This window comes from Pinus tabuliformis, chromosome Q (genome assembly GCF_031772625.1).
Source record: "Pinus tabuliformis cultivar Carrire ecotype Pingquan chromosome Q, CPIR1, whole genome shotgun sequence".
Taxonomy (NCBI): domain Eukaryota; kingdom Viridiplantae; phylum Streptophyta; class Pinopsida; order Pinales; family Pinaceae; genus Pinus; species Pinus tabuliformis.
Window position 1 is genome coordinate 1215261339 of NC_142296.1, and position 13231 is coordinate 1215274569.

Genomic DNA, 13231 nt, shown 5'->3' on the forward strand with positions numbered 1-13231 from the left:
TCCTGGATTTGGAAATGGATCAGTTAACAGAGCTGAGGTTTGCGAACTCTTAAAGAATCTTTTAAGCTCAGATCTGTGTGGACAATCTAAAGTCCGATGATCTTCATCACATATCATGCATGGATATTTTTGTTTCCTATTTCCAGGAGGGTTTGAAGAAGTTTTTTCAGGAGATGACTCACCCTGTTTCTTCTTCTTCCCTTTGCTTTGTTTCTTCTTGCTTCCTGGTTGTTTGGTTTCTTTGCCTTTATTTGATGATACGACATTTACTTCCGAAGCAAGAATTTCGTCTTTTGCATTTTGATCTGAAATCTTACGGGCTTTCTTGGACGAAGCCTTTGTTGATCTCGCGTTTGTCGTGCCAATCACGCCATCGCCGGCATGAGAGTCATTGTTTGATTTAGGAGGAGGAGGAATTGAGAATTCCGGTCTAGGGGCGTCAGGTATTTTGTCGTAGAGTGTGCCAGACTGAGTATAGACCAAGTCTAGATATTGCGCACGAGCGATAACTTGCTCTTCCATTACGACCCCCCCCCACTTTGCCACATCTTCCGTTATGGCAGGAAGTAATGACTTGATAAACCATTCACCTAATAGCTGATCGGGAACGTACATTTTTACCATCCTACGACGACATCACCACTCATGTATCTAATCAGATATGTGAGTGGCCGTTGTCTGTTTGAAGTTGGTTAAGATTTCTGTTCCCGTCTCATACCTTATTGGTAATTGAAAATGGGTTAAGAAAGTCGTGGCTAAGGTGCTGAAATTGTCGAATGAAGCTCTATGCAATTCGATATACAATTTTGCTGCTGGACCCATTAACGTCCTCTGAAAAAGGTGAAGCCTTATCGAATCATTGTTTAGGGTCTTTGATGAACACCATAGATGAAATGTCATCACGTGATTCGATGGGTCTTCACCTGGATTTCCATTAAATTTAGGAATATCTGATGGAAGTTTGTGAGGAATCACCGGCCACCAAGGGGCGTAAGCAATTGGATCGTTTGTTAACCAGTGTAAATCGGGTAACTCTAGAGTTGCCACGAATGGTAACTGTTGATTCAAATTAGGTGAAGCATACCCAGGGTACGATGGAATTGCCTGAGCAGTTGGCCTTTGCATACCAGCATAGTGTAGTTGATGCTGGTATGACTGATACGGTTCGTGGACTTGACCACTGTAAAGTGGTTGATTTTGGCCACTTTGAATGTACGGCTGTCCACTATTCGCAAAGATCTTCTGCTCAGAACCTTGGTATACTTGTTGGAATTGTGGTTGTTGGTATTGCACCAGCCACGGTTGTGAAGCCATGTTCTGTTGCGCTATACTAACCGTTGGACCAAGATGTGGGGTAATTGTAACCGTTTGGACCTGTGTCGCCCCACCAGTTAGCGATTGTGGTTGAGTCACAGGGTCAAGGGGCTGTTGCGTTACAACTTGAGAAATCTGAGGTTGACATATGACAGGCAGCGTTTGAAATTGTGACACTGTTACAATAGCTGGTGTTGTCGGGATGTCCGACATAGGTACACATTGTTGCATAGAATACACAACTCTTGGTTGTTGGGGTAGTATAGGTACCCAACCACTTGTCGTAACTCCAGTATAACCTGAATACTGTTGAGAACTCCCGTATGGATATCCTACCGGAGGGGGTAATGAAAGGGCATACTGCCCCCCATACGGTGGTAATCCGGAACTCAAGGGGATTGTCTGCCCTTGGGGACTGGATTGCCCAAATTGACCTCCAAATGGATCAATTTGTCGAGTCTCAACATAAGAGTTGCCGGATATTATTCCGGAGGAACAAACAGGAACAGACCATACTGTCGAGATAGCCCCTGGATGGACTCCTTCTAGCGGTTGTGAGCTAGTCGGGACAGATGGTACACTGACAAACATTGTCGGAGTGACAGCAGGGAGTTCTACTATCGCTATGTCATTCGACACAGTCCTAGATGTTGACGGTTGTGCAGACATTTTGAGTCTATCCAAAATATTACCTAGCGATTCTACAAGAACTTCCACTGGTGGTAGACTAACTTCTGATGTCGAAGGAAATAGAGTGACCCCGACTCCAAAATGTGTTGGAGTACTTGCTTGCGGATCTTCTACAATTTCCTCTATCGCAATCAAACCAGATGGAAGGGGAAGACCGTCAGGTCCGTAAAATATTTCTGGTGCCGAAGAAGGTGTTGAATCGACAGCGACAGATGTTTGAGGAACAAGAGTCTCCGAACCGGTTGCAGATGGAATTGGTTCAGTAACACAAGTGTTTGCTCTCAGACTAGGATCAGTATCACTGTCCCTCTGTGGTTGTTGAACTTATTCTGTAGAGGCAGGGTTTCCAGAAATGTTTGGAGTAACCGGAATCTCGGATGTTTTTGGAACACTTGTTCTAACTTTGATAGGAGATTTCGAACCGGTTAAACGAGTTCACTTTGTCCGTACTGTTTTCGATTCCGGAGACAAAGACGGTTGACTCGTAAGCCTCCACGAACGACGGGGTTTCAATTGAATTTCTTCCATGATTGCGGATTACTCGATCAACCAAAATACAAAAAGGGGAAATATGTTTCCGAATTAAATGAATTTTAGACGCTTTTTAGACACAACTTGCTTTTTGAATTTTAAAGAGTCGAGAAAAAGCTAAAGATGACTCTAGTCTCCTTTGATTTTTAATGAGCCTGAAGTGACAAGTGCTCAGATGGACCTTTTCCATTAAGGAGTCTGAAAAGGAATGAAAGGGACTGCTCTGGAGTTCTAGGTAGAGGGTGTGCCAAACTTTTCGCAAAACCGAAAAATACTTTTTAAGGTACGGGCGGTCAATCTTCCCGAATGCTGTGTTCAGTGCATTACGATCAGTAGGGCGGCCGACACGGCTTCCTATGGATAAAGGTTTTATTCCTATAGGGGTCTCCCAATATATACTCGACGGTACGTGGGAGCACAATCCGTACTGGCACTTATCGTCTCTTAGGAGGAATCACCCAACCATCAGTGAGGCGACCAGTGACCAGGTTTTACGACGTCGGAACACGTCTCTAGCCTAGACCTCTATGTTGTGCGTTAAGTTACAAAGCATTGTTAAGTTCATTCAATTTATTTTAGGTTGATCTTTCTTAGAAGTTTTCCTTTTTGGATCACCACAAGATGTATGATACAATTCCTAAATGCAGTCTAAAGATAATAAGCAAGCTTTTATATCTTTTCAACAATGAAAATCCTAGCTACAAGGGGAAAAGAAAGACACAATATTTCCTCAAAGATCATAGAGCACACTGTAAATGCACTTTTCCTAAATCAACATACAAACTGTCAAAATGCAAATGCACATATGCATGTATTTGTTTTCACTTTCTTAATATTGATGCCTAAAAAGAAATTTGTTGTACAAATTTGAATTCGATTTCAAGTGAAAAACACAAACAAGCTTCTTTCGAAATCAAAAAGACGATTACGATACTTTATGATTTTGAATTAAATACTTGTTTCGACACTAGAAATGCATAAATTCAAACCAAAAGACAAGAGAAAAAGCTAAATCAACTATGAACAACAAACAAACTCACTCCTAAGATCAAAACGACACTTACGACAGGTCTAGATCTAAGGGCGACAGTATGACTAGTTTACTTTTGTAATGGGAAACTGCAAACGATGTAACAAATACACAAAAACGAATAGAGTTTCTTTATACAACTAAGGCAGAATTGAGGCAAAGAAAAGGGGTTTTCAGATAGGTACACACACTGATAACAGGCTGCAAAAACAGAGATAAAAATGAGCAAAAGGAAGCAGGGAACCACAGCTGCACAAGGAAAAGGCTGATCAGCGCACCTCCAGCACAGAGAAACTGAACTTCAGCGCAGGTAGCCTTCTCAGGACCTGCGTTGAAATGCAGAACCTCTTCACAGAGTTTGTGCTGAAGCAGAAACGAGAACTGTTTGTGGGTTCTGGGTCACAGTTTGCAGTTTAATCTACGGTTTTTGGCCGGATAAAAGCTATCAATTAGGTACAATTAGAGGGATGATTTAAAGGAGGACAAAGATCTATCACAAAGGGCTGTTAGAGCACTTGTGGATCAGTTGTTCAGATCATAAACAGGCCCAGCGAATGGACTAGAGTCGTAGATCTCTTCTTTGCATTTGTAAATGGCAAATGCAGTTCGATTCGGCACTCTTGAGTTTATGAGATGAAGAACAATAGAAACACAAATAAACTAACAAGATACTCTCCCCAGCGGAGTCGCCAATTTGTTGTTGGGAAAAGTATCCAATTCGGAATGCCCCTATCCCACTCTAAGGTGTGATAGTGCCTTAGCAACAAACAAGGAAAACTATCTGAGTATTCTTCTTTATGAAATGTAAATGGAGAAGAAGGATGTAACTAACCTGTGCCTTTCGCTAGCTTGTCGATCCAATCACTCTCCTCTTCTGCTTGTTTCCCGCTGCCTGCTCCTTCACTGGTCCAGCTTCATCAAGTTCCTGCAAGATCACAAGAGAGGAAAACTACACAAAAGACATAGATTTACATTCATAACTAGTTTAGGATCAGATATAAACTAAATATGCAAATATAACAAAACATCATTGATATACAAGCATATAGGAGAAACTCAAATAGCTTTATTGATATGATAATAAAGTCCAAGAGGAGATACAACCAAGTGAGTCCCGATCCAACATCTACCTCCCAGCAAAGGAATCCCTTCCTCTCCTCCAACAAAGCATAAATCACCCAATGCACTAATCTCAATCTCAAACCAACAACAATTCTCTGCAAAGTACAAAATTCCAGCCTCTTGGATCTCTGAGATGAGGGATCCATATATATATGTAAGCAGAGAGGATGAGTCAGCTTATGTTTTGACTTGTGGCTTCTCTCTGTTAGTTCTTGCTTCCACTTGGAGGTTGAGAGCCTCTTACTCATCACTAGTCGAATTCATTGAGGCAAGTGTCATTGTAGAAGATTTTGGAAGCTTCCATGGTCTTTCCACCTCATTGAATGAGCTTGCCATTTGTCATTTCCCGCTCAGCGCACCCTGGTAGTGCATTTAGGTGCGTTGCAACGCACCTAGCTAGTGTACTGGGGTGCATTGCAACGCAGGCAGCTAGAAGAGCTTCTAAATTCATCCTGAATTGACTGTTTCTGAGTGGTTTTTGGTGGAGAACTTCTGGGAGAAGCTGTCATTGGTTGACCTTGTTCCTTTAGGGGCAGGAACAACTCTTTTAGGGACTTTGGATCCCTTGGATTATGGAAATTTCATGCTCAATGCTGTTAGGCACAAAAATGTCTATAACAGAGAGAGGGAGGGAGATAATGATAGAGTTGGATGGTGAAAAGAGAGAGGGCGTGAGATAGAGTGAGGTGGGAGAAAGGGACAAAGAGGAAGGAAGATTGAGAGGACATGATAGATAGCAGAGAGGGAGGGAGGGAGAGGGAGTTGGATGGGGAGAGAGAGGTAGGTAAGAAGAATAAATAAAGAGAGAAAAATGGATAGAGAGAGAGAGGGAGAGAGAGAGAATGATAAGGCAGAGAGAGAGTGAGAGAAGAGAGCAGGAGGGAAGATAAATAGAATGAGGAGAGAGGGAGAGGGATAGGGAGAGATAGATATATATGGAGAAGGAGTGTGTATGCTTTGTAGGTGATATAGAGAAACGAAGGAAAGGCAGAAGGAGATAGAGATATAGATGGGAGGTGAAGAGAGGGAAGCGGAGAGAGATAGAGAGAGGGAAGGAGGGAGGAAGGGAGAGACAAATATATATGGAGAGAGATAGTGTGTGTGTTTTGGGGGTGGGATAGAAAGACAAAGAAGGAGAGATGAAGGGAAATATAGATATAAATGGAGGGGGAAGAGAGGGAAGAACATTTCTTGCAGACGATGCATTGATTTTAGTGTCGATCATGATTTATAATATTATTTTATTTCTTGCACTAGATGCATTGATTTTAATGTAGATGTTGATTTCCAATTACATTTTATTGTTTGCACGAGATGCATTGATTTCAGTGTAGATGTTTATTTCTAATCCTATTTGATTGCTTGATTTGATGCATTAATTTCAGTGTAGATGGTGATTTCTAATCATATTTGATTTCTTGCACTAGATGCATTGAGTTTAGTGTAGATGTTGATTTCTAATTATATTTGTTTGCTCGCACTAGATGCATTGATTTTAGTGTAGATGTTGATTTCTAATTTTATTTTATTTCTTGTATTAGACACATTAATTTCAGTGTACATGTTGTTTTCTAATCCTATCCGATTTCTCACATGAGATGGATTGGATGTTGTTAATCTTCACACTGTAAATGATTGAAAATATTTGTCCAAATTAGATGGAGGGGAGAGAGAGGGAAGAATATTTCTTGCACAAGATGCATTGACTTTAGTGTAGATGATGTTTTCTTAGAATTTTATTCAATTGCCTGCACTATATGCATTGATTTCAGTGTAGATGTTCATTTCTAATCCTATTTGATTGGTTGCTCTTAATAAATTGATTTTAGTTTAGATGTTGATTTCTAATAATTTTTTATTGCTTGTACTAGACACATGTATTTCATTGTAGATTTGGGTTTCTATTCCTATTTGATTTCATTCACTCGATGCATTAATTTTAGTGTAGATGTTGATCTCTAATCTCATTTGATTGTTTGCATTAAATGCATTGATTTAAGTGTAGATGTTGTTTTTAATCTTATTTTACTATTTGCATTAGATGTTGTTAATCTTGGTGTTGTAGATTATTAAGAAGAAATATTTTCAAGATGTATAGTAATACCTAAAAGAACATGATGTGGGAGCACCCAACAACAAAGTGAGAAAACATGGGCCACAGAAGCAGAACAAAGGAAAGTCTGCCTTAAAGCAGGAAAGATAAAGTTAATGCGGATAAAGTATACTTAAAGCAGATTTAAAGCATGCATGCATCTTTTGTTGGAGGAAAAGCAAGAGAGGATAGGATCAATCCTTCCCAAAACTTCTTATATAAATATAATGCGATAGGCATGTAATGGATATGTTATTTGTGAGGTAATTTGTGAGTGGCAAGATGTAGTCGAGCGAGAACTCATTTCGAAGGCTGAGAGGCCTTAGTATGTAATTGTTCTGTCTAATGTATGAAAATACGTTCTATTGTTGTGTATGCCGGTGTGTGTTAAGTTAATTCTGCGTCGTAAGTTTGCTGATCGACTATCGATCACCCGTGGATCGATGGCGATCTAAAATATTTTTTTATCTGTTTATGTGATTATGTATGCCTGTGTATTTTATAAATAAATTAAATGTCGTGCTCAGATGGAGCTCGTGCAAGAATTGCGTGAATGAAGGCTCTGAAATCGCTCTTGATCCCGTCTTTCCCTCTATATATATATTCCTCGTCGATGAATGATTTGAGTAAATTCAGTTCCATCTAATCTGTGCGGATATTTGGAATTCTGTTAATGCAGTTTGAGGGTTTTTTCAGCTGCTGTTCTGCGAGCATTTTCAAAGGACTAGTCTGAAGAACAGCGTATATTCAGTGATTTAAACTCTTTTTTAAGCCATGTCTCGCGTGTATGTTGGCAGTTTGGATCCCCGGACCACTGAACGTGAGCTGGAGGATTAATTTCGTGGTTTTTGGGGTCCTCCAATGTTGGGAGGATTGGATTAATTTTGAAATGTTTGCAATGATTATGTATGGATGGCACGATTTTATAAAGGTCCACGTCGATGAGTTAAAAGATTTTCAGTTTAAACCGCTTCCGTTTAGGCTTGTGGGCCATAACCCACAGGCCCAGGTTCGAATTTTATCTGGGAATTGGGATTTTGGGCAACCCCCAAATTCTCGTCCCATCAGTTTGGTATCAGAGCGAGAAAAAGATTCTGCGGAAGGAGGTACAGTTCTTGATAAAGTATGTATGGTCTTTATATTTTGTGTAGGTAGCAGCAGAGGAAGGTGAGAAGATTGTAGAGGAAGGTGAGAAGATTGCAATAGCCTAGAGTGATTACCAAAAGACCAGATCCGGAGGAAAGGATTGGTGAGGTAAGATGCAGCAAGGAGGACTTGTTGTTGTAGAGGCAGATTGCAGCTCACAAGTTGAAGTTATTACGAAGACCAGAAGCATATGACCAGGAGGTCATAAATTTTTGTGCCTCGGGAGTATGATGCGGGAGCACCCAGCAACAAAGCGAGCAAACATGGGCCACAGAAGCAGAACAAAGGAAAGTCTGCCTTAAAGCAGAAAAGATAAAGTTAAAGCGGATAAAGTAGACTTAAAGCAGATTTAAAGCATGCATGCATCTTTTGTTGGAGGAAAAGCAGGAGAGGATAGGATCAATCCTTCCCAAGACTTCTTATATAAATATAATGCGATAGGCATGTAATGGATATGTTATTTGTGAGGTAATTTGTGAGTGGCAAGATGTAGTCGAGCGAGAGCTCATTTCTAAGGCTGAGAGGCCTTAGTATGTAATTGTTCTGTCTAATGTATGAAAATACGTTCTATTGTTGTGTATGCCGGTCTGTGTTAAGTTAATTCTGCGTCGTAAGTTTGCTGATCGACTATCGATCACCCGTGGATCGATGGCGATCTAAAATATTTTTTTATCTGTTTATGTGATTATGTATGCCTGTGTATTTTATAAATAAATTAAATGTCGTGCTCAGATGGAGCTCGTGCAAGAATTGCGTGAATGAAGACTCTAAAATCGCTCTTGATCCCGTCTTTCCCTCTATATATATATTCCTCGTCGATGAATGATTTGAGTAAATTCAGTTCCATCTAATCTGTGCGGATATTTGGAATTTTGTTAATGCAGTTTGAGGGTTTTTTCAGCTGCTGTTCTGCGAGCATTTTCAAGGGACTAGTCTGAAGAACAACGTATATTCAGTGATTTAAACTCTTTTTTAAGACATGTCTTACATGTATGTTGGCAGTTTGGATCCCCGGACCACTGAACATGAGCTGGAGGATTGATTTCATGGTTTTTGGGGTCCTCCAATGTTGGGAGGATTGGATTAATTTTGAAATGTTTGCAATTATTATATATGGATGGCACGATTTTATAAAGGTCCACGTGGATGAGTTAAAAGATTTTCAGTTTAAACCGCTTCCGTTTAGGCTTGTGGGCCATAACCCACAGGCCCAGGTTCGAATTTTATCTGGGAATTGGAATTTTGGGCAACCCCCAAATTCTCGTCCCATCAAAACACTATTAAGAGTTAATTAGGTGTCAAAAGTTGTGATACCTAGAATTAAAATGAAATAGATGTGCAAAATCAATCCTCCTCCAAAGTGCAAATTAATTCTTGATAAGATTGCCCCCATTCTACATCACCAACTAATTGTTAGTAGACAATTACATATATTCAAAATATATTTAAAATCACTAATAGATAATTGCATCTAATAATGTATTCATAATATTTATAAGAGGGAAAGATATGTTTACAAACATTCAAAACAATTCAAAATATTCTTAAGGAGATGTGATAATTGTTTGGAGAAAAACATAATCTAAAGATTTTATAATTCTAATCGCTCATTAAAAAAAATACATTATTTCTTAACATTGTTGAATAGACTATAGACAAAAAGTCATTAAAATATTCTTGAAGGAAATAAATTATTTCAAACATTAGCAAAGAAAAAAAAATTCAAGAGTAACCTTGACACAACAAATTATTAAAACTAATCTTCAAGATATATTTAGAAATACCTAGAGGGACACTATTGAGAATTAATTAGTTGTCACAAGTTGTGATACCTAAAATCAAATGAAATAGATGTGCAACACCAATCCTCTTGCAAACAGTTGACATGATTGTCTGCCCTCTTCATCATCAACAAATCACTAATAGACAAGTACATACACATATAAAAATATAAAACAATTATAAAATTCATAAACATTATCATCCAAATCCAAACACATAAACACACATATCACTCAAAGCATCAAAATAAAGATGTACAAACCATTCAAAGCAATCAATACTCAACAAAATTAATGAAGATATTGATACGGTCATGCCAAGAAAAGAAAACATAATGTGAATTTTGAAGTTAATCTCAAACATATACATAATAATTATAATCTAAAAATGTGACATTGTTGCCCTCAACTAGAACCAACTTAGATCCATCTAACACTAGATCTATCAATGGCACATGTTTGCATCATTATCTTACAACTCAGATTTTTATTGCATTAAGGTTTGTACCCTAGTTACAAGTTATTTACTCCTTTGACTAGTTATTACTCTATTCACTATGGAGAGCACTTCCATGCCTACTCTTATAGTTGGGATTTAGATTTCCTTGAGATCTATACCATGATTATTATTTTCTTACTCCTCGAATCCAATATTATACTAGTCATTGTGGAGAGTGCTTTAGGAACTAATGCATTGTTGTATTATGTTATTGGTATTTTTGAGTCAAGATTTCCCAAGTCATTATTGTTTCATGCTATATTTTCAAAGGAAGTTGATCTCAAGTAGATAATTCTACAAAGTTATTAACCTTTCAATTAGGCCATCCATGGGTAAACTTTTACTTGGTGATTCACTTCTTCATACAGTCTCTCATTCATTGTTTTGTGTTGATTATTATTTTTGATATGTTAACGATATTATTTCACTAGATCTCTTCTTATCCACACTGGAGCATTATCTAGGAAGAGGATTTAGAAATTAGAAACTATCGTGATATGTGGAGACATTGGTGGCAAGTTTTGTCATAATAGTTAGTAGGTTTACATCATTAACACTTAATTGATTAAATGACTCTTCATCATCATATCCTTTATTTCAGTCCACGAAGTAAAATTTGTACCTAAGCGTAAATTTTCATTATAGTTGGGATCCATCACATTTATTTTAATCAATGTCTAGTAATTAGAAGGATTTCGTAATGGTCAACATTATGTCATTCGTCACTATTATGTATATTCAGATGATTGTTGAGTTTGGATTGAATACAATGAGATAGGAGAATTATCTATGAATGATACTTCGTGAGCTATGTAAAGGTTTTATCACTAATAAGTAAAGTACTTTGAAGACAATATTGCACTATAATACATTTTAAGTGTCTTTCTAATCTATACCTTGACATACCAAGAAATTTTATTTGCTAATGACTATATTTTAAAAAATATGAATCCATAATGTACTTATCCATGGCTATGACATTTCATTTCATTTCATATATTTGTAGCTTATTGTGTTTCCTACTCATATATAATGACATGGGTTTGTCTACCTCAAAGACAATCTATTTAATTGGTAGATTTTTTATATTAGATACTTCATAACTCAGTATGTAAAATTCATCCTTATTCCACTTGTCATCATCTATTTTTCAATGTATTTCAAGAATTAATCCCTCTTTTAACCTCATGGATTGGGGTTATATATTACAATTCCTTTTAGAAACATAGGCTACACAATTTTTTATAAGATCTTATAAATATGAAATGCACTTGAAACATTATATATTTTCTCCTTCCTAATAAAAAGGCATCCAAATGTGATTTCCTCATAAAACAATCAATGACACCTTTTTTTCATTATTAGATAAAATCACAAAATAGTGCACTATATACATAAAGTTGCAAACAAAAGTGTTAAATTGATCCTTGAATAATTAATTTCCAAATAACTCAACATCTTTTACACTAATTTCCCAACATGACCCCGGAATTTGCAATGACTCAATTCCATTAACAAACATTGATCTTTTGGAATTGTTAAATTTGTTTCCTATAATGAAGGTGGAACTATTATTACGAAATGACCTCACTATGCTTAGGGATCACGGGTATCAATCACTTAAACATAGGTAAGAATTTCTTTGTTTCTGGGAATGCTTTTATTGGAATGGAGTTTAAATGTTACAATCTTTTAAGGTAAACAAAGATTAGTTTTCTACGTGTTAGATTCTATGATTTGTGATTGGATTTTGTGCGTTAAGGTCTTTATTTGTACATTTGAAATCTGGTTCAAGGAAAAGTAATCATTCACGATTTCAATACTCTATTGATTTTTTTTAAGAAGTTTCTAGTATATTCTATCTATTTCTCAATAGATTAATTTTGGCTTTTGGATTTAAAAGCATGAATCATACTTATTGGTGTTTTACCAGAGTTATATGTTTTTAAAGAGATTTGCTATAATATTAGGTGTTCAAGATCAGTTTGATAGGTCTTGTTTTGGAATAAAGGTCTTGTTGTGGAATAAAGGATATATTTTTTGAATGGTATTCAAATTAAGATAATTTACTTTCATTTTGATTTGAATATTAAAATGAAATGATCATTTTCTTTTAATCATTTTTAATTTAAATTTGGGATTATTATAAAATTTTAGACATTCACAAATAATTAGAAATATAGTATATCTATTAAGTTGTTTTTTTGTCCTCTTCAATTTCTAAAGTGTCAAACAATAAAACTATGCTTTACAACATTAAACAATAATGAATCTTTTGATTCAATAAAAATAAAAGTTAAATGTTTGAAAAATTTCTAAAGTGTCAAACAATAATAAAACTATGCTTTACAACATTAAACAATATGAATCTTTTGATTCAATAAAAATAAAAGTTAAATGTTTTAAAAATTGTGGATTAACAAACTTAGCATAATAATCACTCCACACCATTGAACAAGATGTCCATTAATTCCGTTTAAATAAATTATAAAAAAACTCAACTTAATTTATATAAATTATATAAAGAACTCAACTATTATAACTCAAATATAATTGTAAGAGGAAATCACAATATATTATAAAAAAATAAAATAAAAACTGCAGTGAATATTGAATAGCAAATTTCTTCACGATAAAAAAATAAAAATTCTCATAATTTTCATTAATTTATATTTATATATATATATATATTTATAGGTATTTATATTAAGAATTTATGGTAAGCATGCACTTACCCATACAACTCTGCTACACTAATTCTAAACTATAGTGGACTCTCTTGAGCTGCCATTTTGTTGAAAAACCATATATCATTTTGTCTTCATATGCTTGCTATTAACTTACATACGGCCCCTTCATATTATAATATAATACTTTCCATACGTTTCCGTCAGCTTACCTACAGTCCTTTTATAATAGAATATTTTTCCTCTCGTCACCAACAAAAGTGACGATTGAAGCAAATTATCAATCGCCACAGGTAAAACAACATAACCGTGATAATATGTCGCTTCAGTAGTATACTT